This window comes from Delphinus delphis, chromosome 5, assembly GCF_949987515.2.
Source record: "Delphinus delphis chromosome 5, mDelDel1.2, whole genome shotgun sequence".
Lineage (NCBI taxonomy): Eukaryota > Metazoa > Chordata > Mammalia > Artiodactyla > Delphinidae > Delphinus > Delphinus delphis.
This window is the reverse complement of record NC_082687.1, coordinates 23,012,630-23,033,307: the sequence shown is the minus strand read 5'-3', so window position 1 is coordinate 23,033,307 and position 20,678 is coordinate 23,012,630. Positions and strand designations below refer to the sequence as shown.

At 41.4% G+C, this 20,678-nt stretch overlaps 1 protein-coding gene across 4 annotated transcripts in view; it reads left to right on the top strand.

The window, feature by feature from the left end:
• Positions 1 to 796: 796 nt before the first annotated feature.
• Positions 797 to 20,678, top strand: part of INPP4B (inositol polyphosphate-4-phosphatase type II B) — a 487,644-nt gene continuing 467,762 nt past the window's right edge. For 3 of the 4 annotated variants that reach the window (XM_060012086.1, XM_060012084.1, XM_060012088.1), the window contains exon 1: positions 797 to 887. The gene's annotated coding sequence lies outside the window, so the exon portion shown is untranslated. The remainder of the gene's footprint in view (positions 888 to 20,678) is intronic. The other variant, XM_060012085.1, reaches the window with a different exon arrangement.

The window sequence follows — 20,678 nt, the reverse complement described above, 5'->3', positions numbered from 1 at the left end:
TGCTCAGTCCCATGTAATACAAAAGTACTTATTCACGCCCAAATACAGATTAAAAATGTAGGTGGCATATTTAAATAATTCATTAAGTTGCTCTTTCATTCATGTAAAAAAAGTAGGTAAATATGGCAACCATTTAGTTTAAGTTCTAGTTTCAGCAGAACAGTTAGCTTTGAAAAGGTCAAGACTACTGACCTAAAAGTATTCATAATCCTTCTGCAATTACCATAGTAATTTGTTCCATATGCCTATGAATTGTTTCTCAGAGTTGCTGGATTATCACCTACTGAGAAGTTCAAAAATATCTATTTGGTATTTTTTCCAGCTGAGAAGCAATTCTGCCTCAATCCCGAGTAGCACTGAATTCTATGCTGAAGTATGTCTTTTCAAATAATATCATCTTCAGTAGCAGTTAAGTATATCTATGATTGTCTAGCAAGATTGTTTAAGTACTCCTTCTGCTCTTAATACATCAGTCATGGGAAAGAGACCATTGGTTTTGGAGAGCTGTCACTTTCGAGTGTTTTTGGAAAAATCCATTAAGTGCCCAATTTTCATTAACTTCTTTGGCATGCTTAGAAATGTACATGATATTACAGAGAGAGAGAAAGGGCATGATGATTGATAGCAGTGAAATCCAATGTCCGGGTCCTTTATTTCTTCATTTAGTTATTGTTTAAACATTTCTGAAGCCCATTTTTATACGAGGCAAAACAGAGTTCCTGCAAGCAAGCCAGTTTCTGGGTGATTCAAGCGTTCAGGTAATGCTGTGGGGCAGACTTTGGACCTCGGTGACTCACGAGAAGCGAGGAAGGTTCAGATCGCACAAAGGCAGGGCTGAGAGCCAGCTTGAAAATGAAAGAAACGACTTGAGCAAAACAACTTCCTTGGTAAGATCAGACTGCTCCTTCTCCGTGTAATTTCTTATTCTACCCAACAGCAAAAAGAAAAATAGAAAAGGAAAAGGGAAAAGAATAATCAAAACCAAACTAAAGTCAGAGACAATGAAAGCAGAAAGGTTCGGTCCTGAGCTTCCAGTCTCTCCCATTTTAGCTCCGGAAGTGTAATCCTTTAATTGAAGCTTTGCTCTGCTCCTGAGCATTCAACTGTTACTAACAGATTTCATGGAGTGTCTATTTTGGAAACAGGGTTGTTTTAGGCAAGTAGTGTCTTAAGTAAATTTGTGTTTTAATTGCAAGAAGGTAGAGTATGATTTGAGAGTACCCAAATTGGAAATGGTTTTTATTCCTTTTCAGGTGCATAAATAAATAAACAGCAATAATGAAAAACCTTTCTTAGAGTATGTAATGAACTGTGGTTGGAGAAGGATTTAAGAATGTGATTACTTTGGCTGTGGCAATGTAAGAGAAGAGCTGTGTTTATGTAGGGGATATGCCTTTCTGTGTGTACTTTTCTCATGTGTATATATTTATTTCATTGTTATTACAGGTATCAGAGTAGGAAAAAAGTATTTAATGAGAATAAACACTGATTTCAGCAATATAGTCATTCAACCTTATAAAGTATTAGTTATAATGAAAGTTTTTTCTCGGTCCTGCTACCCTTTCTGCAAAGAGGAAGGGAGGCACTCTGCTTCTTTTTGAGTCATCACCTGCCTTTAACGGAAGGGTGATGGGCGGGGGGCGGGTGGTGGTGGGGAGTGTAAGTTGTGGGTGAGGGGTGAGTAGTGGGAGGGTGGGATTCTGGGCTAAACAGCACTTCTCCCACCACCGGGAGGGAGCTGCTGGAACAGCTGTAGTGAGTGATCAGCAAGCTTTGCCTGGGTCCTCATTTCTGTCGAGGCTAAGTGATGCCCTAGACTCCAACGGATTGAGTGGTGGGTCTCCTGCCCACCCTCAGGGCTGACCTAGGTTATGTTGCTCCCTGTGGATTCAAATATATTCAGGGAATGAGACTCTTCTTCAATGTAGATATTCAGGATGCAACACTTCTGCCAACTAATCCAGAGCCTTGAAACCTAAAACTCTAGCTCCTCTCTGCTCTTAAAACAGGTGGGGACTCTGTAATGGCCTATATGGGAAAAGAATCTTAAAAAAAAAGAGTGGATACATGTATATGTATAACTGATTCACTGTGCTGTACACCTAAAACTAACACAACATTGTAAATCAGTTATACTCCAATAAAAATTAAAAACAAACAAACAGAAAACAGATGGGGAGAGCTGGTAAGAATTCAATTGCATATACCAGGAACTTTTCCATCTAACCTATGTATAAATATTCGAATGTGCAGGACTAGATAATCTGAGTTGTAACATTATAGCACTTGAGTGGGTGATGTCTGAGGTTGACTAGGCTCTTACTGTCAATCAACCGATCGTTGAAAGTCCTAGGAGGCTCTGAATATGGTCTTTACTTTTGTGTAAAGCCCAGTGGGACTCACAAAAAGGGAACTTCCCTTATTCCTTTACATTTTTTAATGAGTGGCTTGTAATTTTGCACATAGCCTGATTGTGCACTTAGAGATCGACAGTTGCTGATGTTTGCAGTTCTTTTGAATCCTTTGGAGAGTCTTGATGTACACAAAAATTCCCATAGGCCACAGAAACTTCTGAACTTGAAAGAACTGGGTTTAAAAACTGGTTCTGCCCCTTACTGGCATCGTGACACCGCACAAGGTACATGTGCTCTTCAAACTCAGTTTCTTCATGGAAAATGCACCCGTTCGTACATGCTATATCTCCTTCCTGCACTGCAGACTCATCTTGCCTACTACCTGCTAGACATTCTCTTTAGGATATCCTGGTGATGCCTCAAACATTTGTCCCAAATGGAATTCCCTTAGGTCTCCTTCCATTGACCCACCTGCTGCCTAGACACCCAGGTGCTCAGTCTAGTAATAGGGACCTTCTTTTCCCTCCTTCTCCAGTCCCTTCACATTCAGTGAGTGGAAAGTTAATTTTGATTTTTCTTCCCATTATTTCTTGGCTTGCTCTCCTCTTCTCCATTTCTAATACCAGTACGCTAGTTGAGGTTATTATGACCATGTGCCTGAAATAATGTAACAGATTCCTATCAGGCAGAGATGCTTTCCCCAGCTTTCATTTCCACCCCCTTCATTTCATATCTTACTCTCTGCTTGAGACACAGCTGTCATCCTGTCATTTTCTTCTTAAAAGTCTTTCAGTGCATCTCTGTGAACTGAATCAAGGCCAAACTGAAAGTACATGGAACACGTGAGTGTACCCTAGTGTGTCTAATACTAGGTCGACGAGGCTCCGGCGATCGATACATTTTCTCTAAGGTTTCCTCATATTTAAGTTCAGGTTTTACATTTTTGGCAAAGATGCCACAAAGTGAGGTTGTGACCTTCTCAGCACATCAAATCAGAAGGGATTTGATGTCGGTCTGTTCCATTACTGAAAATGGTAACTTTGATCACTTGGTGAAGGTGATGTCTGTCAGGTTTCTCCAGTGCAAAGTTACTGTATTTCTTTGTATTTAATAAAGATCTTACAGAGAAATAATTGGAGAGTATCTAGTTAGCTTGTTATTTAAAACACTGTTGGCACTAATTTTAGAATCCTTTGAAGATTCTTGCCTGAGATAGTTATTACTGTGGGGTTTGCCAAATACTAGTTGGAAATTTACCGTAAGGAAAATTTTACTCCATTCATTTATTCATCCATTCACTCATTATTTATATTAGTATGGGCAAAGGAACTCATTTTATTCCATGGCTTATAATGTGTCACAATCATTTTTTTTGTTGTTCAGTTTTCCCAGATGTGGCCTTTGGGAGTTCCCTTCAAGTTGGCTCCTGTATCTTTTTAGAATTTCTCTTTAAAACACTTTGATATTTTCTGGCACCGCAAGACATTTTAGGCTCATCTTGCACTTTTCCTGCCCCATTCCTGCAATCAGCTGTTTCTCCAAGGACTAGTAGTTTTCTTTTATTGGAGCATGGTGTTTAGAAACCAAGATTTGGGCAGTGAATCGGCTCATTGGTACTGGGGTATCACAGTACCTGACCAACACTCTTGAAAATTGTCAAGGTTGTGAAAAACAAAGACAGACTGAGGACCTGTTTCAGATTAAAGGAGACTAAGAGAAACATGACAACTAAAGGCAAAGTGTGATTTTTGGTTGGATCCTGAACCAAAAAGAACATTAGGGGGGCAATTGGAGAAATTTGAGTAAGTTCTATAAATTAAATATTACTGTGTATTATATTATAGCCTTATACATATTTATCTTCCTGTAATGGTCAACTCAAAATAACATGACCATTCACATTATTATTGATTTAAAAAATATGTATATGTATAGCTGATTCACTTTGTTATAAAGCAGAAACTAACAAACTATTATAAAGCAATTATACTCCAATAAAGTTGTTAAAAAAGAATAACTCAAAAAAAAAAGAATAATTTAGATCTCTGCAATTGAAGAAACTGATCTAAATTAGGGACAGGATATTCAGAAGAGAAATAAAATTATACTTGGTGTTCTAACTATATCATTTAGGATTTTTGAAAGAAATGATCATGTATACCACAAATTATCTAATTAATCTCCCTTTGATGAACATTTACATTGTTTCAAATTTCCCCAGCTATTGTGTAAGTCTGTATTAACATATTTCTACATACATTTTCAAACATTTGAAAATCTCCTTGGTATACATTTCTTGAAGGTTGGTTAAATAATTTATGGTACAGCCATAAGCAATATGAAGTCATTAAAAATTATGATATAGATCAGCAAACTATAGCCTATGGGCCAGATCATCCTTGCTTATTCATTTACATATTGTCTAAGGCTACTTGCATGCTACAGAGCAAGGACAGAGTTGAGTAACTGCAACAGGGACCATATGGCTCACAAAGCCCAAATATTTACTATTGGTCCTTTGCAGCAAAAGTTTCCCAACCCTGATATGGATTATTACATGCAGAATGACAATATTCTGTGAAAAAGACACATTTTATTACATATATTATTATAGATCCGTATATATATAATTTTTTCATTTTTTAAAAATTTAAGTATAGTTGATTTACAATATTATATTTGTTTCAGGTGTACAATATAGTGATTCAGTGTTTTTTTAAACATCTTTATTGGAGTATAATTGCTTTACAGTGGTGTGTTAGTTTCTGCTTTATAACAAAGTGAATCAGGTATACATATCCATATATCCCCATATCTCCTCCCTCTTGCATCAAGTTATTACAGAATAATGGCTATAATTCCCTGTGCTGTACGATATAACCTTGTTGCTTATTTTTTTTACACATAGTAGTTTGTATCCTTTAATCCCATACCCCTATCTTGCCCTCCCCCCTTCCCTCTCTCCACTGGTATCCACTAGTTTGTTTTCTGTATCTGTAAGTCTGTTTCTATTTTGCTATACGCATTCCTTTTTTAAGTTTTTTAGATTTCACATATAAGTTATAACATACAGTATTCGTCTTTCTCTGTCTGACTTATTTCACTGAGCATAATACTCTGTAGGTCCAACCACCTTCGGCAAATAGCATAATTTCATTCTTTTTTATGGCAGAGTAATATTCCACTACACACACACATGTGCGTGCTCATGTGCATCTTCTTTATCCATTTGTCTATTGATGGACACTTGAGTTACTTCTATATCTTGGCTATTGTAAATAGTGCTGCTATGAACATTGGGGTGTGTGTATCTTTTTGAGTTAGTGTTTTCATTTTCTTTGGATATATACCAAGGAATGGAATTGCTGGATCATATGGTAGTTCTATTTTTAGTTTTTTGAGGAACCTCCATACTATTCACATAGTGGCTACACCAATTGACATTCCCACTAACAGTGTACAAGGGTTCCCTTTTCTCCACATCCTTTCCAATATTTGTTATTTGGAGACTTTTTGCTTATAGCCACTCTGAAAACGTGTGAGGTGATATCTCATTGTTATTTTGATTTGCACTTCTCTAATAATTAGTGATGGTGAGCATTTTTCAAGTGCCTGTTAGTTATCTGTATGTCTTCCTTGGAAAAATATCTATTCAGGTCTTCTGCCCATTTTTAACTGGGTTGTTTGTTTTTTTGATACCAAGTTGTCTGAGCTGTTTATATATTTTAGATATTAACCCCTTGATGGTCATATCATTTGCAAATATTTTCTCCCATTCATTAGGTTGTCTTTTTGTTTTGTCGATGGTTTCCTTTGCTGTGCAGAAGCTTTTAAGTTTAATTAGTTCCCATTTGTTTGTTTTTGCTTTTATTTCTTTTGCCTTGGGTGACAGATCAAAAGAAATATTGTGTGATTTATGTCAAAAAACGTTCTACCTATGTTCTCTTATTGGAGTTTTATGGTTTCAGTCTTACATTTAGATCTTTAGTCCATTTTGGGTTTATTTTTGTACATGCTGTGAGGAAATGTTCTAATCTCATTCTTTTATGTGGAGCTGTTCAGTTTTTCCAGCACTATTTATTGAAGAGACTGTATTTTCTCCATTGTATATTCTTGCCTCTTCTGTTGTAGATTAATTGACCATAGGTATATTGGCTTATTTCTGGGCTCTCTATTCTGTTCCATTGATCTATGTGTCTGTTTTTGTGCAGTACCATGCTGTTTTGATTATTGCAGCTTTGTAGTATAGTCTAAAGTTGGGCACATGGAACTTACAGCTTTTTTATATTTCTCAAGATTGTTGAGCAATTCAGGGTCTTTTGTGGTTCCATATAAATTTTAGCATTATTTGTTCTAGTTCTGTGAAAAATATCCTGGGTATTTTGGTAAGGATTGTTTACATCTGAAGATTGCTTTGGGTAATATGGACATTTTAACAATATTAATTCTTCCAATCCAAAAATATGGGATATCTTTCCATTTCTTTGTGTCAACTTCAATTTCCTTCATCAGTGTTTTATAGTTTTCAGAGTATAGGTCTTTCACCTCTTTGGTTAAGTTTATTCCTTGAAAGTACCTAGGAATTTATTCTTTTTGATGTAATTTTAAATGGGATTTTTTGTTTTTGTTGTTCTTCCCCTCCTACCTGATTCCACGTGCATCTTTCCTACAGCCTTGATTTTACAGGAGTCTTTCATCCAATTTCCAGTTCATTTTCAGTAAGAATTATTCCACATGTAGATGTATTTTTAATATATTTATGTCTGGGGAGTGAGTTTCACATCCTCCTATTCTGGCCATCTTGATTGATCTCCTGTATATATATAGTTTAAATAAAAAATCCTATTAATTTAAAATTAGTTATGGACAGAGAGACTCTGCAAGGTTGTTCACCAAAGTTCATAAGTAGGTCCTTTTTTTGGTACATTTTTATTTATAATTTTATGTATACTTTGTGCTTTCTTAAAAGGGTTGTATGAATTCTGTTTTCTCATTTTTACTACAAGATAACTACTCAAACCACACTCTTCAGTCTTCTGCACCCAAAATTGTAGTGAAGCGAGAGCACAGTGATTACAAGAGACTTCGAATGACACTTAATTTTTAAGTAGGGCAACCACTCATTGTAGTTTGCCTGGAACAGTGCTATTTTATGGCTACTGGGACTACAGTGTCATTGTAGCCACATTTTTCTCTTAACTCTGTAGTAGATCTTCCCAGCCCCTTAAGCTGCTATTCATCTTTTATGTGTCCTTTAAGTGTTTCAGTACCTCTGGGTTCTGCCACTGGCCTGGTCCCTTCTTACTCCGATCAATCTCACAGGAACTCCCCAGAACTCTCCCAACTCCCATAGTTTAGTTTACATCTATACACTGATACCTCCTAAATGTGTACCTTTAACTTCCAAACCAGTGCTTTCTGGACATTTTTAAGATATTTCAAATCTAATTTAATCCAGTGCCATCCTTGACCCTTCCTTTCCCCTCCACTTGCATTTCTTCAATCAACAAAAATCCCTGGCAATTTAACCTCCTAAATATTTCACACATTGGTTTCCAGTTTTTACTATTACTGTCCTATTTCAGATTTTCTTTTTTTTCGGTACACGGGCCTCTCACTGTTGTGGCCTCTCCTGTTGCGGAGCACAGGCTCCGGACGCGCAGGCCCAGCGGCCGTGGCTCACGGGCCCAGCCGCTCTGCAGCACGTGGGACCTTCCCAGACCGGGGCACGAACCCGTGTCTCCTGCATCGGCAGGCGGACTCAACCACTGCGCCACCAGGGAAGCCCTCAGATTTTCTTATCCTTGCCTCTTTCACTGAATGCCTTCAGTTACCTACCAAACCTCAGGCAGAAAAATCAGTCTTAAATGCCAACCTGAACGAGTGCCTGAGTCACTCTTTTTCTTAAAGCACTTCAGGAGACTTCCCATTGCCTAGTGACATTTTTTAAAGTGTGGACCATGTACAATCTACATCAGACCCTCCTGGGTTATATATTAAAAAGGCAAATTAAAAAAAAATTGAAGCCCGAAGTCTGGGGTCCATTACAAAGTTACTGGATCAGAATTTATAGGTGATTGAACCCTAGAAATTTCTGTTCTTACCACCACCAGATGACTTTTATGTGCTTTCATGTCTGAGAACTACTGCTGTCCTAGGCCTATATCAAGACACTTCCATCCAAGGTGTTTATGAGACAGTCCAAGACCTTCATGGTCCAGTTCCTATTAACTTCTCTAGTCTTATTTCTTGCCATTTCCTAACTAAAATTTTACATTCTACTAATGTAAATTCCTGTATCTTCCTGCTTCTACCTTACTGTTCAACTTCTGTGTATATTTACCATTCCCTGTGACTGAAATACCTCTTTCCCCGTACTTCTCCTGGCCCACTCATAAGTAAATGTCAAGTCCTCACTTGGGTATCTGTGCTGCAAGTCTTCCTGGCATCTCAGGATGGACTGTGCACCAGAGAGCTCTGTCTCCTCAGTGCACTGTTACTGGGCTTTGTCATTGCGCCTGGTGCATAGTTCATCCTTAACAATGGTTTGGCAAATTAAGTTAATAATAGAGTTCTGTGAAGCCCCTTAGAGTATATGGATTCTATCCACTGTCTTTTGTTGTGTGACAGATCACCACAAAATTTCGTGGCTTAAAATCACCACTGCTTATTTAGCTCATAAGTCCGTGCAGTTTGGTCTGCAATCAGCTAGGTAGTGCAGTTTGGTCTGCAGTCAGCTAGGTAGTTAACTGGGGTTACTCCTGCGTCTGCGGGGAGCTGCTGGTCAGCTAGGTGGCTTTGCCGCTAGGATTGGCTTTTTGTTGGCTGGAGCAACGGCAGTTGCTGTACCATGATCTCCTCAGTGGGTAGAAGGCTCAATCAGCCAGGATTGGGGCTTGTTCAAATGGAGGTGGCAGGTTCTGAGGGAGAGATAGAGAGGTTTATTCTCAGAACTGGGAAAATATCATTTCTGCCGCTTTCTGTTAGCCAAAGCAAGTTAAACACCAGGTCAAATTTGAGGGTGAGCAAATAGACTACATTTATTGATTGGAGGCACTGCAAAGTATTATGGCCATTTTTGCAATCTATTCCATGGGTCTATGTATATGAATTGATGAATACCTTTTACAATGTAACTATAAACTGGATTATAATTTTCTGTCACTGTCACTGCTCTTGCCTTTTCAATACCCTTATTTCTTTAATCTTCAAACCATTTTATAGCCAAATGTTGATGCTTCTTTTCCAGTTCTGTCACCTAGTTCTTCTTCAGTTAGCCTCTTCCGGAGTACCATTTGCATCTATTCATGAACAGTATAAATAAGCATGTACCATTTAGTTAATTACTTGGATTTGGTTTAAGTCTTAAAATGAAGCCAACATTCCCCAACACAGCAAACAACAGACTCTAAGTATGGAAATGGACATGGCTGCCAGTAAGAAAACATACCATTCCCGTATCCTTGAATGTATCCTGAATCCTTTCATTTTTAGCTTTACTGCCTTAAAAAATTGACAATAGCCAGCTTTCGTTCTGCCATATCAGCTGACATATTTTCTGTTTTGAAAGGGATATTCATCTTTCTGCCTACTGGAGGGTCCCTTCACTGCTAAAAAGAGCTTTCTTTAAAGGGCAGAGCCATCTAAGGTCAAGTCCGTTGGCCTGCGTACTGGTAAGGACAGTTACGCTTTGAATTAGAGCTCGTGCTTTGAACCCTAGCATTCATCATTAGAGTCTGCACCTTCCTTTCCCGATTTCCATGGTTCGTCTGGGAATTTTAACCTCCTTGGCATTTTATTCCCTCCCCAGACCTTAGAAGGAAATGTAGCAATATCGAACATTTCCAAATAACCTAAGGGAACAGCATGGAAATTATCAAGCAGGCTTTTCAGTTTTCTACCATAGGGACTTTTTTTTTTTTTTGGCCTTAATGCCTCTCTAATTTTCCTCCTCATGGATTCTGAATTAAACTCTCAACAATCCTTGATATTTTATTCTTAACACAAAAACGGGTTTTATGCAAGCACTTGGGAACTGGACAATTCTGCTTCCGAAAAGCAACAGAATTTCTTTCTTATTTTTGAGGGCACCTCGGTCACCAGAGTTTCCCGGTTCTTGGTCTCATCAAAGCTTAGCATCCAAGCCTATCATTCACTGAGGGGAAAAGGTCCTAGAATTTGCTTTGTGACCTGGGATCTATGGGATGTAAGTGTGTGTTACAAAACTCAATGCATAAAGCTGCTACTTTTGATACAGTCTGGTTCATGGAGAGATGGGATTTAGCTACCTGTAATGAGAATTTGATGTGACTGGAAATTGAACAGAAGCATCTTTTTATTGAAGGTGCTGAGCCTTATAACAATCATTCAGTGGCAGAAGTTATTATTTTTCATATTACTTTTCAACTATAAAACCTTTCAGGGCCTCATCAGAAAATTCCTCTCCTTGTTCAAGCAACAGAAAACTTGGTACCTTTTTCTCTACAACCACATAAAGCAAAACAATGCAGTAAAACCCCTCCCCCACCACCCCTTTAAAAACTGTCTCAGTTTTTCTCTGAGTTAAAGATCCTTTTTTTCTTTCTAGGTCAGAACTGTCCTCTCATGAAATCTTATTTTCCTCTTTTTCCCCCCGTGAGAATCTCAAGGAGAAAAAAAGAGAGAGCAAGAAAGAGAGAAAAGAGAGAGAAAAAACAAATCTAGACAGGATGCTGGAGACTTGAAATGTACATAGAAACTTTTTTGAAAAAAATAATATTTTTTATCCTTTAGTTAGAATCTTTCATACAGTGTGTGCATAAAAAACATGTCAGTCTTTCAGCTCTTTAGAAGATCAGTACCATAAGAATCTCAAATTAGATATTTGAATTAAAGTTAGGGGAAAAGCATTCTCTTACTTGCTCCATTCACAAATCAACTTTAGAAACTTGAACAAGTCATATAGTTATTCTCCTTCAGTTTTTCTGTTTATAAAATGGTATCTATTCAAGTGAAATAATTTTGTGAATTGGTTTCTGAAGTATATTTTCATCAATTCTCTTTTTTGAGCAGTACTCTACTATATTCTTCCCCACCAGAAAATACATCTAGAGAAATTAGTGAGTAGAGAATATTTTTAATTTTTGGTCTTCTAGCAGATCTGATAAAAAATAGTTTAAGTTCTCATCTCCTGTATATTTGTGAGTTATATCATTAGTGAGCTTAGCTCTAACATATATATTCTGTAAATTTAAGTATGGTCTCATGAAATATTTTTCTCTGAAATTTATAATGCTGGTTCGGCAACCATTCCCTGGAGAACAACAGGTGATATTCAAAAGGTAGTTTTCACCAAAATGACAGCACCCAAAGTAAGGGTTTTATCAACTGGGGTGAGAATGATTTTTTAAAATCAATACTGGCATTTATGAGCTTTCAGGATTAAGAAGTATCTTAAATTCCATAGACAGGCTGCTTGCCTTGTTGTGCTCCTGCAGCCTCAGAGCGGAAGAAGGGAGGACCAGGTCAGGGCTGTCATTCTCGTGGGGGGCTAGGCGTGCTTGGAAGAGACACGTGGCTGGAGCAGGGGAGGGTTTCAGAAGATGTCTTTCAAAGGACAGGCTTCTGGTGTTGAGGATTAGATCTTGCCGGAACACTTCACTTCTGTGGTGATCTCAGTAGAGACAACATTGCTTGATAAACCCCCGTTTTGGGAAAGTATAGGAGACCTATTTGATTACTTGTACTTCTTGCTGCTTATCTGATGTGAGGGGACGAGGCTCTACAGAGTCCATACCCAGAACGCTGTTCAGACCAGGCACATCTGATGGACAGAATTACAGCCGCCCTAATCCTACTGTAGGGTTTTCAAGTGTATAAAAGCCTTGTCCGTGGATTAAATGTAAATAAATAACTCAAAGCTTTTTAAACACGTAATAGGAGGAAGAAGAGCAAGCAATAATAAAGGGTAATTCAGTAGCTTTCTTCCCTCATTATTTTTAGTGTCCTCTTGGCAAAATGTTCAGTTTACGTGCTAAGAGTTTAAAGCATCTCAATGCCACGTCTAGGTAAAGTAGTGCCGTCATTAATATATGAGTATTGAGTTGTCATGGGTTTGTCTGTAAAAGACTACGATTATAAGATTAAATATGTGTAGAAGTACAGGCAACACTCTAGAATTAAATCACAATATTGATAAGACAGACACATGTGATTTTACTATTTGCTAGTCTACTGCTGTATTGAAGCATTAAAAGTTGCTTTTAACAAGACATCCTTGCTGTTCTATGCTTTTGAATATTATACACAATTATCCATAAAAATGAGAGGTAAATCCTCCACTTTAATCTTGGTTCATTAAATACAAAGCAGACATTCAAAACTAACATGAAAAAAGTATTCCCCTCAAGCCACAAAAATGAAACAAAAACACACAAGAGTGAAATAAAATTGTAGCCTCACAACCATTCTCAGATACCTGAGGTTCTCAGCTTTTAACACACGCACTGTCATTGCATCATTCCATTAGTCCATATTCATTCCTTTTTATCACACTTATTGCAGACGGCTTCGCTTATTGTCAACTAAAAATGAGAAGCATTGTCACAACTTCAGGTGCATTAGCCCTTCGGGTAACATAACAATTGGGAGAATCCCAGAGCCACATCACCTGGAATCATTGTGGTCTGGATGTTACTAGCATTCTCAGCCTCCAGGTCTCCTGGCCTTTGGGCCACGTGGAAAAGCTGGGCTTCTCAGCTCCTTGCAGATGTGCACCTCTGGATAATGAGCTATGAGAATTGATAGTGTCAGTTCCAGCCTGAGGCTGTGAAAACTCCCTTGTGATCCTCTAGTCTGGCTTCACCTGCCAGGAAGTCAAGAAGGAGACGTGGTCCTGATGAAGCTTCAAGGAGGTGAGACCTCCTTTAGCCCAGGTCCCTAGTTCCTACCTAGAGCAATTCTTTCCCACTTCCCGACACCCATTGAATATATAGGAGAGGGAGGAAATAAACCTTTCTTATGTTAAGCCACTGAGATTCCCAGGGAAATTTGTTAACAGGAGCACAACCTAGCCTACCCTAAATAGTTCCTACAGGTTGAATAATTTCCTTAACTTTAGGCTTCATATTTAGGTGTATCAGTAATTGTTTCTAAAAGAAGTCCTACTTCCTCCTTAACTTTCAGTTTTCATCTTTCTTCTTTCCTTATTTGCTGCTGCCAAAAGCAAATTGTGGTCAGTGTCTTATTTGGGCCAGGGTGATGAAACCTGGAAGATAGTGAGGGTGTAAAGAAAAGGGGGCAGGACAGATAAATACCATGAATCCAGAGGACGGAGCAGCGTCAGTCTAACTATCAAGCCACAGCAAGCAAAAGGGGTAACAAGTGACCGGCATATACAGGCTGGGCTCGGAATTTGGGGGTCAAGGTTGTGAAGAGGGCTCAGACAGAGGAATGAGGCCATGCTGTGGGCTCGTCCAGAGTTTTGAGATGGCAGGGAGGGGGGAGAATTCAGAATGAAAGGCTATGACCAGTGCTGAGGATTGAAAAGGGCAAATATGGCTGCCTTGGTTGGTACCGTGGATGTGAGTCCAGGACCTGCCAAGGAATCAGAGCCTCAGATGCAGAGGAACTGGGCAGTGAGACCAAACCCAGCCCTGGACAACCGTGCCTCAAATGCAGGGCTGAGAAACAAGATTGCCTTTTTGTCTCCAAATTGCTTGTTTGGCGTTCCTTGTGGCTCTGGGGCCAGGGCCAGAACCTAGAAGGGGAAGGAGGGGGCTGAGCCCACAGATGAGACAAGAATCTCTGCAAGAACAGACATTAGAGATCACCACATGGGGAACCCTACCATTTCTGATGGACCTATTTTGGGGCTCTCAGTTCCATTTTCTATTTTGTATGGAACTTAAGTTATATCAATTCCATCTTATATTTCATCACGGTCAGTCCCTGTTACTACCTGTATAGTTTTTTTTACCATTTATCAGATACCTACAAGGACTCTTCACAATTTGGGGGTTTATATTTACTGTGACCACATCTATCACAGATTTTATGATGTCGTGTGGAACGTTAAGAAGGTCCCTTGGAGCGTGTGTCTGTCCTCCTGAGTGTCTACCCTGTTCTGCCACTGACAGCTGCCCATGTGACACCAGTGGGTCATGTGACCTCCCTGGCTGTTTCTTCCTCTGTGGAGGCAGTGGGTCTGTGTGTTTGTGGGAGGTGGTAGGCGTGGGTGGCCTTTGATGAACATCAGCGCCTTTGTGTCTCTTCAGTTCTCTGCAGTCATCCTCTGTGGTGAGTCTGCCTTTCACAGAAGTTCCATTTCTGGGAACTAAAGGAACTCGACACGCTCCCCCTCTTCGCCTCTTCTCGGCGTTGATCTGAACATCCAAACCTTAATTCAGCTCCGACTCCTATCCCTTCTTGATTTTCTCCTCTCCACAACCCTTTCTCCACGTTTCCCGTCAGCAGCCCTCCCCTGGCAAACTGCCAGCCTCCCTGCAGCTGTGTCAGCGCTCTGAGTGCTTAAGGAGATGTTCCCCCTGCACAGGCGAACCTCTCCAGGCAGCCTCTTTGAGAGCCTCTCCCGGGCTGAGCAGCTGTGTGGAAACCTGACATGGGCTGTGATGCTGCAGCAGGCTGGTTGCTGGCCCCCGGTGACCAGCCTTGTGTGGTATCGGTTTTGATGCATCACAGAAGGAGAAGAAAGAGCCCCTTCCAGCCCTGCATCTTCTCTCTTCTGCCTGAATATATGGGGAGAGAGCGCGCAGGTTTCCCAGGTATCAGCTTAGATGATCGAAACTGCAATCGATACTTTCCCCTGCAATCTGTGCACCTCTTCAGGCCTTTCCCTTCTTGCCCTACCTGCTCAGCTCATCCTTCTGAGTCAGAGTGGAAATAAAACTGCCTTAGGTGATATAAAACATCTTTTCACCAGATAGCACATCAGCGGGAAATCTCCACATGCCTATCCTGCCTTCTTGTCAAAGTTAATTTATCCCAGACTGAGCTAATGGTCTTTCTCCCTGTGACCCTGGAAGCCTTTCCTTCCCCTGTGACCCCAGTTTGGTTGGTACCAGCTTTCTTCCCAGTCTCCAAGTCTTGGGTTCTTTTTTTTTTTTTTTTTTTAATACTTCTTTCCTCTTTATCCCTTATACCTAGTCAGACATTAAGTTCTTTCACCTTTTCCCCCAATTGTCTCTAATATTTGCCTTTTTTTTTTCTATTTCAGTTACCATAAATCTCATCTACATCCTCATTTCAAAAACAGTAACTATTTTTCTCCAGTCACATACATGCTGGAGTCAGGGACCCCAGCAGCGACCTGCCTTAACGACTGAGGGGTGATGCGGTGCAACTCCCGCTTGGTCGGTGGCAGAGGGAACGGAGTCTGCGCGGCTAGGGAAGTAAAGAGGAGATTCTCGTGGGTCCTGTTCAGGAACTGCACTTTGACCCCATGTGCCTTTGTAGACAGAGCCCTCCCCTGGCTGGCTGAGGTCCTGGGTTCTGGCTGTAGCTGTGGCACTTTGCTTGTAAGACAAGGAAACTCTGAGCATCAGTTTCTTTACCTACCAGAGGTTGAAATTCGTGCCATCTCTACAATCCTGCCTCCGTGTCCCACTCAGGTCACCCACAGCTAAGAACTCTCTTCTCTCACTGAATAGGAAAAAAATAAGTAGATGTCCTTTCTGTCAGTAGGCGGGAACATAGGAATATTTTTTTCAACCAGCCTCAATGTCTTCACCCTATTAAAGCTGGCTCTGGAAACTATATGTAAGTCAACTGTAAAAGACCCATTTACAGCTAGTTAGTGTCTAATAAATACGTGAGGTAGACTACGTTGTAACCAAGCCTTTCAGAGCCTCCCTCCGGAAAGTCTTCCATGGATGCCCTTGCTCCCTACCTGACAGCTGCTATCTTTACAAATGTGCTTACGGGTCTCACTTGGGCTGCTGAACTAGCTTTCTAAATATGGTATCTTTGCCCTATTTTGTCAACCTCCAATTTGTCCTTGCCAGTGTGCCCAGGTGTCCCGGAGAAGTCCTGGTGGCTGCCCTCTGGTGGCTGAAGGAACTTGTGCGGGTTCAACCTCTTATCTTCTCTCCCAACCCCCACCCCCCCACCTCTTTGGCTTGATATGGTGGGTAGCCATCCTACAGCCAGATGTTTGGATTGTTTATAACTTCCTTTTCAGTCCTCCCCACTTGGGCATGTTGAACTCTCTTCAGCTATACCTGGTACTACCTGGAGGACAGTGTTTAGAGGCGGACAGCCGCACCGGGCCCTTAGGACCACAGCACGCTGTGGATACCAGGAGGGTGCACAGGGATTCCTAAGCAAAGGGGTTGGGGCAAAGCTTCCCAGGCAGAGGAAGCAGCATCTGCTGAGGCTCAGAAGCAGGAGAGAACGTGGTGTGCTTAAGGCATCTTTTTGCAAACTTCTTTTCGCCGTGATTATCTGGTTATAAATAGGTTTTTTTTTTTATCATCATGGGGTACACATATCATTGAAAAAAAGGTCTGACAAATAAAAAAACTCCGATGTGTTTTTCTTCTCCCATTTCCTTAAAATAAAATGCTGATCTTGACCAACTAAATTGTTTTCACACCTCACTAAAATCCATCAGTGAGGTTGAAAATACAAAAATGCCGGTTTAAAAGTCCAGACTGGGTGGAGCCGGGTGGTGAGGGGTCATGTGATAACGATAAGGCTGAAACGGAAAGCAAAGTCAGATCCTGAAGTGCCTTGTCCACCGGTTAAGCATGTCTATTGTTAGCTTAAAAGCCACCGAAAGCCATTGAAGGGTTTAGATGGTGGATACTTGGGGAGTGTGACAAGAGCAGGTTTGCATAATAGTCTTCCTGTAAACCGATTTGAGGGGGTCAAGAGTGGGTGAAGGTCGCCAAAGGATACAAACTTCCAGTTATAAAATAAGTGAGTTCTAGGGATGTAGTGCACAGCAGGGTGACTAGAGTTAATAATACTGTATTGCATATTTGAAAGTTGCTAGGAGAATATATCTTGAAAGTTCTCATCACAAGAAAAAATTTTGTAACTATGTTTGTTGATGTATGTTAACTAGACTTATCAGTGGTGACTATTTTGCAATATTTACATATATGGAATCATTATGTCATACACCTGAAACTAATATAATGTTATATATCCATTATATCTCAATTTTCTAAAAAAGTTAAAAAACAAGAGAGAGTGTGGGAGACTAGGTAGAGGTGTTTCATACTATTCTAGGTGAGGAAAGACAGCTATCGGAGTAGGAAGTGATAGAGGAGATGGGAACGTGGATACTTTGAAGCTAGTGAATGGACAGAATTTGTAGGACTTACTGATGGTGGATCTGAAGGGAACAGAAACGGGCAAGGATGGCTGGGTTTCTGTCCGGTGGAATCAGGCTGATGGTTAACCCATTCACTGAGAAGGGAAGACTTGAATAAAAGCATGTGGTGGGTGCGGCTTTGTGTGGTCTTCTCCAGAAGCAGATACCAAGACAGTTTTAAGGGGTAAGTGGTTTATTATTTAGGAGTCGATCCCAGGAAACACCAGTGGGGAAGTGAAGAAGTGAGGCAGAGAAGGGAAGGTAGGCAATAAAAAGCACATTTCTCAGGGAATCTACCACCATGGAGTTCAGGAGCTTATGCCTGCTGGGGAGCTGTAGAAGTCAGCATGGAACGTGCACCTCAGGGTTACCCACCTGAAGGGAGAGGGAGCTGCAGTATTTATACCCCAGCTTTTCTCCTGTCAGTCATGAGTTGACTAGATCTCCCTCAGACCTAACTATCAGAATCTGCATTTTAACAACATTTCCTGGTGGTTCTCGTGCACATCAAAAGGTAAGGAGCATTGGGCTTCCCTGGTGGCGCAGTGGTTGAGAGTCCGCCTGCCGATGCAGGGGACACGGGTTCGTGCCCCGGTCTGGGAAGATCCCACATGCCGCGGAGCGGCTGGGCCCGTGAGCCATGGCCGCTGAGCCTGCGCATCCGGAGCCTGTGCTCCGCAACGGGAGAAGCCACAACAGTGAGAGGCCCGCGTACCGCAAAAAAAAAAAAAAAAAAAAGTAAGTAGCATGCTCTTGAGAGCCCATAGTACACTGCATGTGCTTGGTTTTCTGCCACAAGCATGCAATCTCAAATAGCCTCCTTACCCAGATTCTCTAAGAGTGATTTTAGAGTACTTTGCACAGCTTTTCTGTGACTGTGGTAGAAATCCCCTGACCTAATTGGTTGATGCTGAGTTATTGCTTCTCCTCTGAAATAGGCACCCCACGGTTTGGCCATCGTACGCTCCTGGTACAGAACCAGGGCAGGGATTTAAACGAGGAACTCAAACTGTCTATTGCATCAGAGTTCAGATGAACCTGATTAGGACTGAAAATAAAACCCCAGCATCAGCTTGGGTATCCTTCCCTGAAAAGTAGATAAGATGGACTCAAATCACTACTCCGTGTCCTAGCCTGTGCCCTCTTGCCATCCAGCTTTTTGAAGTGTGCTCCATGTCACTGACATTCTCTTGGCCATCTGCCATTCTCAGCTTCTGCTTTAGCTGGGTTGGTTTAGTTTGCAGATCAGTGTGTCCATCTGTCTCTACAGCTAGGCTATGGGCTTTTGGGAAAGCCAAATCCACCTTGTCTTCATCTGTGGCTTTGAAGTGCTTGGTCCTCTAGTTTGTTGTAGGGCCTCAATCATTGTTCGGGTTGAATAAATATTTTAAAGCACAAGAGGTGAGAGGAAAACCTACCTTCTTGGCTGTAAAATAAAAAATTCACGGGCACACACACACACACACACACACACACACACACACACATTTTCATGATAGAGATGAGAGATCAAGAGGTAACGGAGAAAAATCTTGAAAAGAACTCTATTCTGGGTAAGTTCCCTTATCTCAGAGAAGTTTAACTCTCCCACCTCAAAGGGATTCAAATAAAGAATGAGGTGTGGCTGCCCCCGTGAGCTACTCTTCTACCAAGATGACTAACATCCTGGTTTGCTCATTTTGAGTTCACAGACCTTAATTATGTAGCACACAGCATGAATCATCCTGTCTGTTCCTACAGAGAATACCAATTTGTCTTCCAGACAGTACAGCAAAGCACACCTTCCTTTGGCCACTACAGGAAAAAGTGAGGAGGAAAGTACCACAGACTCTCCTCTGCCCATCAATCGGGGAGCGTTTCCTCTCTGAGGTGATAATAACCTGACCTGTGACCACCACGGGGTGCACAGGGCTCTAATACCTGATGGTTGTAATCTCAGGCAATGGCCTTGCCATTGTATCAACCTGGACAAGTCATGTGCCTCCCTGGGAGCCTCAGGCATCTCATGTAAGACAAAAGGGCGATTCTTCCAGAAAGTGAGAATCCACCCTTCTGCTAGAACAGGCTCCAATGCAGCTGGCTTTTAAACTGTCATTTCCCCCTCTACTTACTACACTGTGCTGTCGCCTTATCTGTTTATTAACATGGAAACCAAAGCAGAACATCTCACCTACCTGGAATTTAGTTGCTCTGAAACCTCAGAGGCTCTGGGACAAGGGCAGGAAAAGCTGTTCCCAGGAAGTATACAAATGAGACTTGTGAACCGTCACTGTCCCATGCCTTATACCCAATGCCTGTTCTCCTGGGTTAAGACCATCAGGTTACTCAGCCAGATCTCCGTGACACACATGTCTCACCATCCAAGGCATGACTTGACTTTTAAGCCACGTTCAAATTGGGATTGATTGAGGGGCTGTGAAGAGAAGCAGGCACCCTCCCTCCCTCCCACGGTATTTACTTTCAAAATGTAATCACGCTGGAAGGGGGATAAAGGACAGCGCAGACATCCCTGTCATTCATATTCCCCTGCTCTGCCTCCCAAGGCTTGCTCCTTCCTGGACCTGCCTCTTTCTTGGCATTTTTGGTTCCTGCCTCTCCTCTCCACTTTGGCCCTGGACCCTAGACTCCAGCATTTGGTTAGATCTCTTCATTGTGGTTCAGGTTAGTTTGCCCTCTACGTTTCAGATCACTCTCCTAAATGTTACCTGCGTTCTCCCCAGATCCTGACTTCCAGCCATCACCTTTGATGACCATGGGCTCCCCATGCCCTGCTTCTGTGCCAGAATTGCACTAATCACCATCAGAGGGCACGGTGCTGGAGGAGATTAAATCACCAGCAATGGTGAGGAGGGTGAACATAGAACCTAACAGGAAGGGCAGAGAAAAGCTATTAAAAGAAACAGGGCTTCCCTGGTGGCACAGTGGTTGGGAATCCGCCTGCCAATGCAGGGGACACGGGTCAAGCCCTGGTCCGGGAAGGTCCCACATGCCGCAGAGCAACCAAGCCC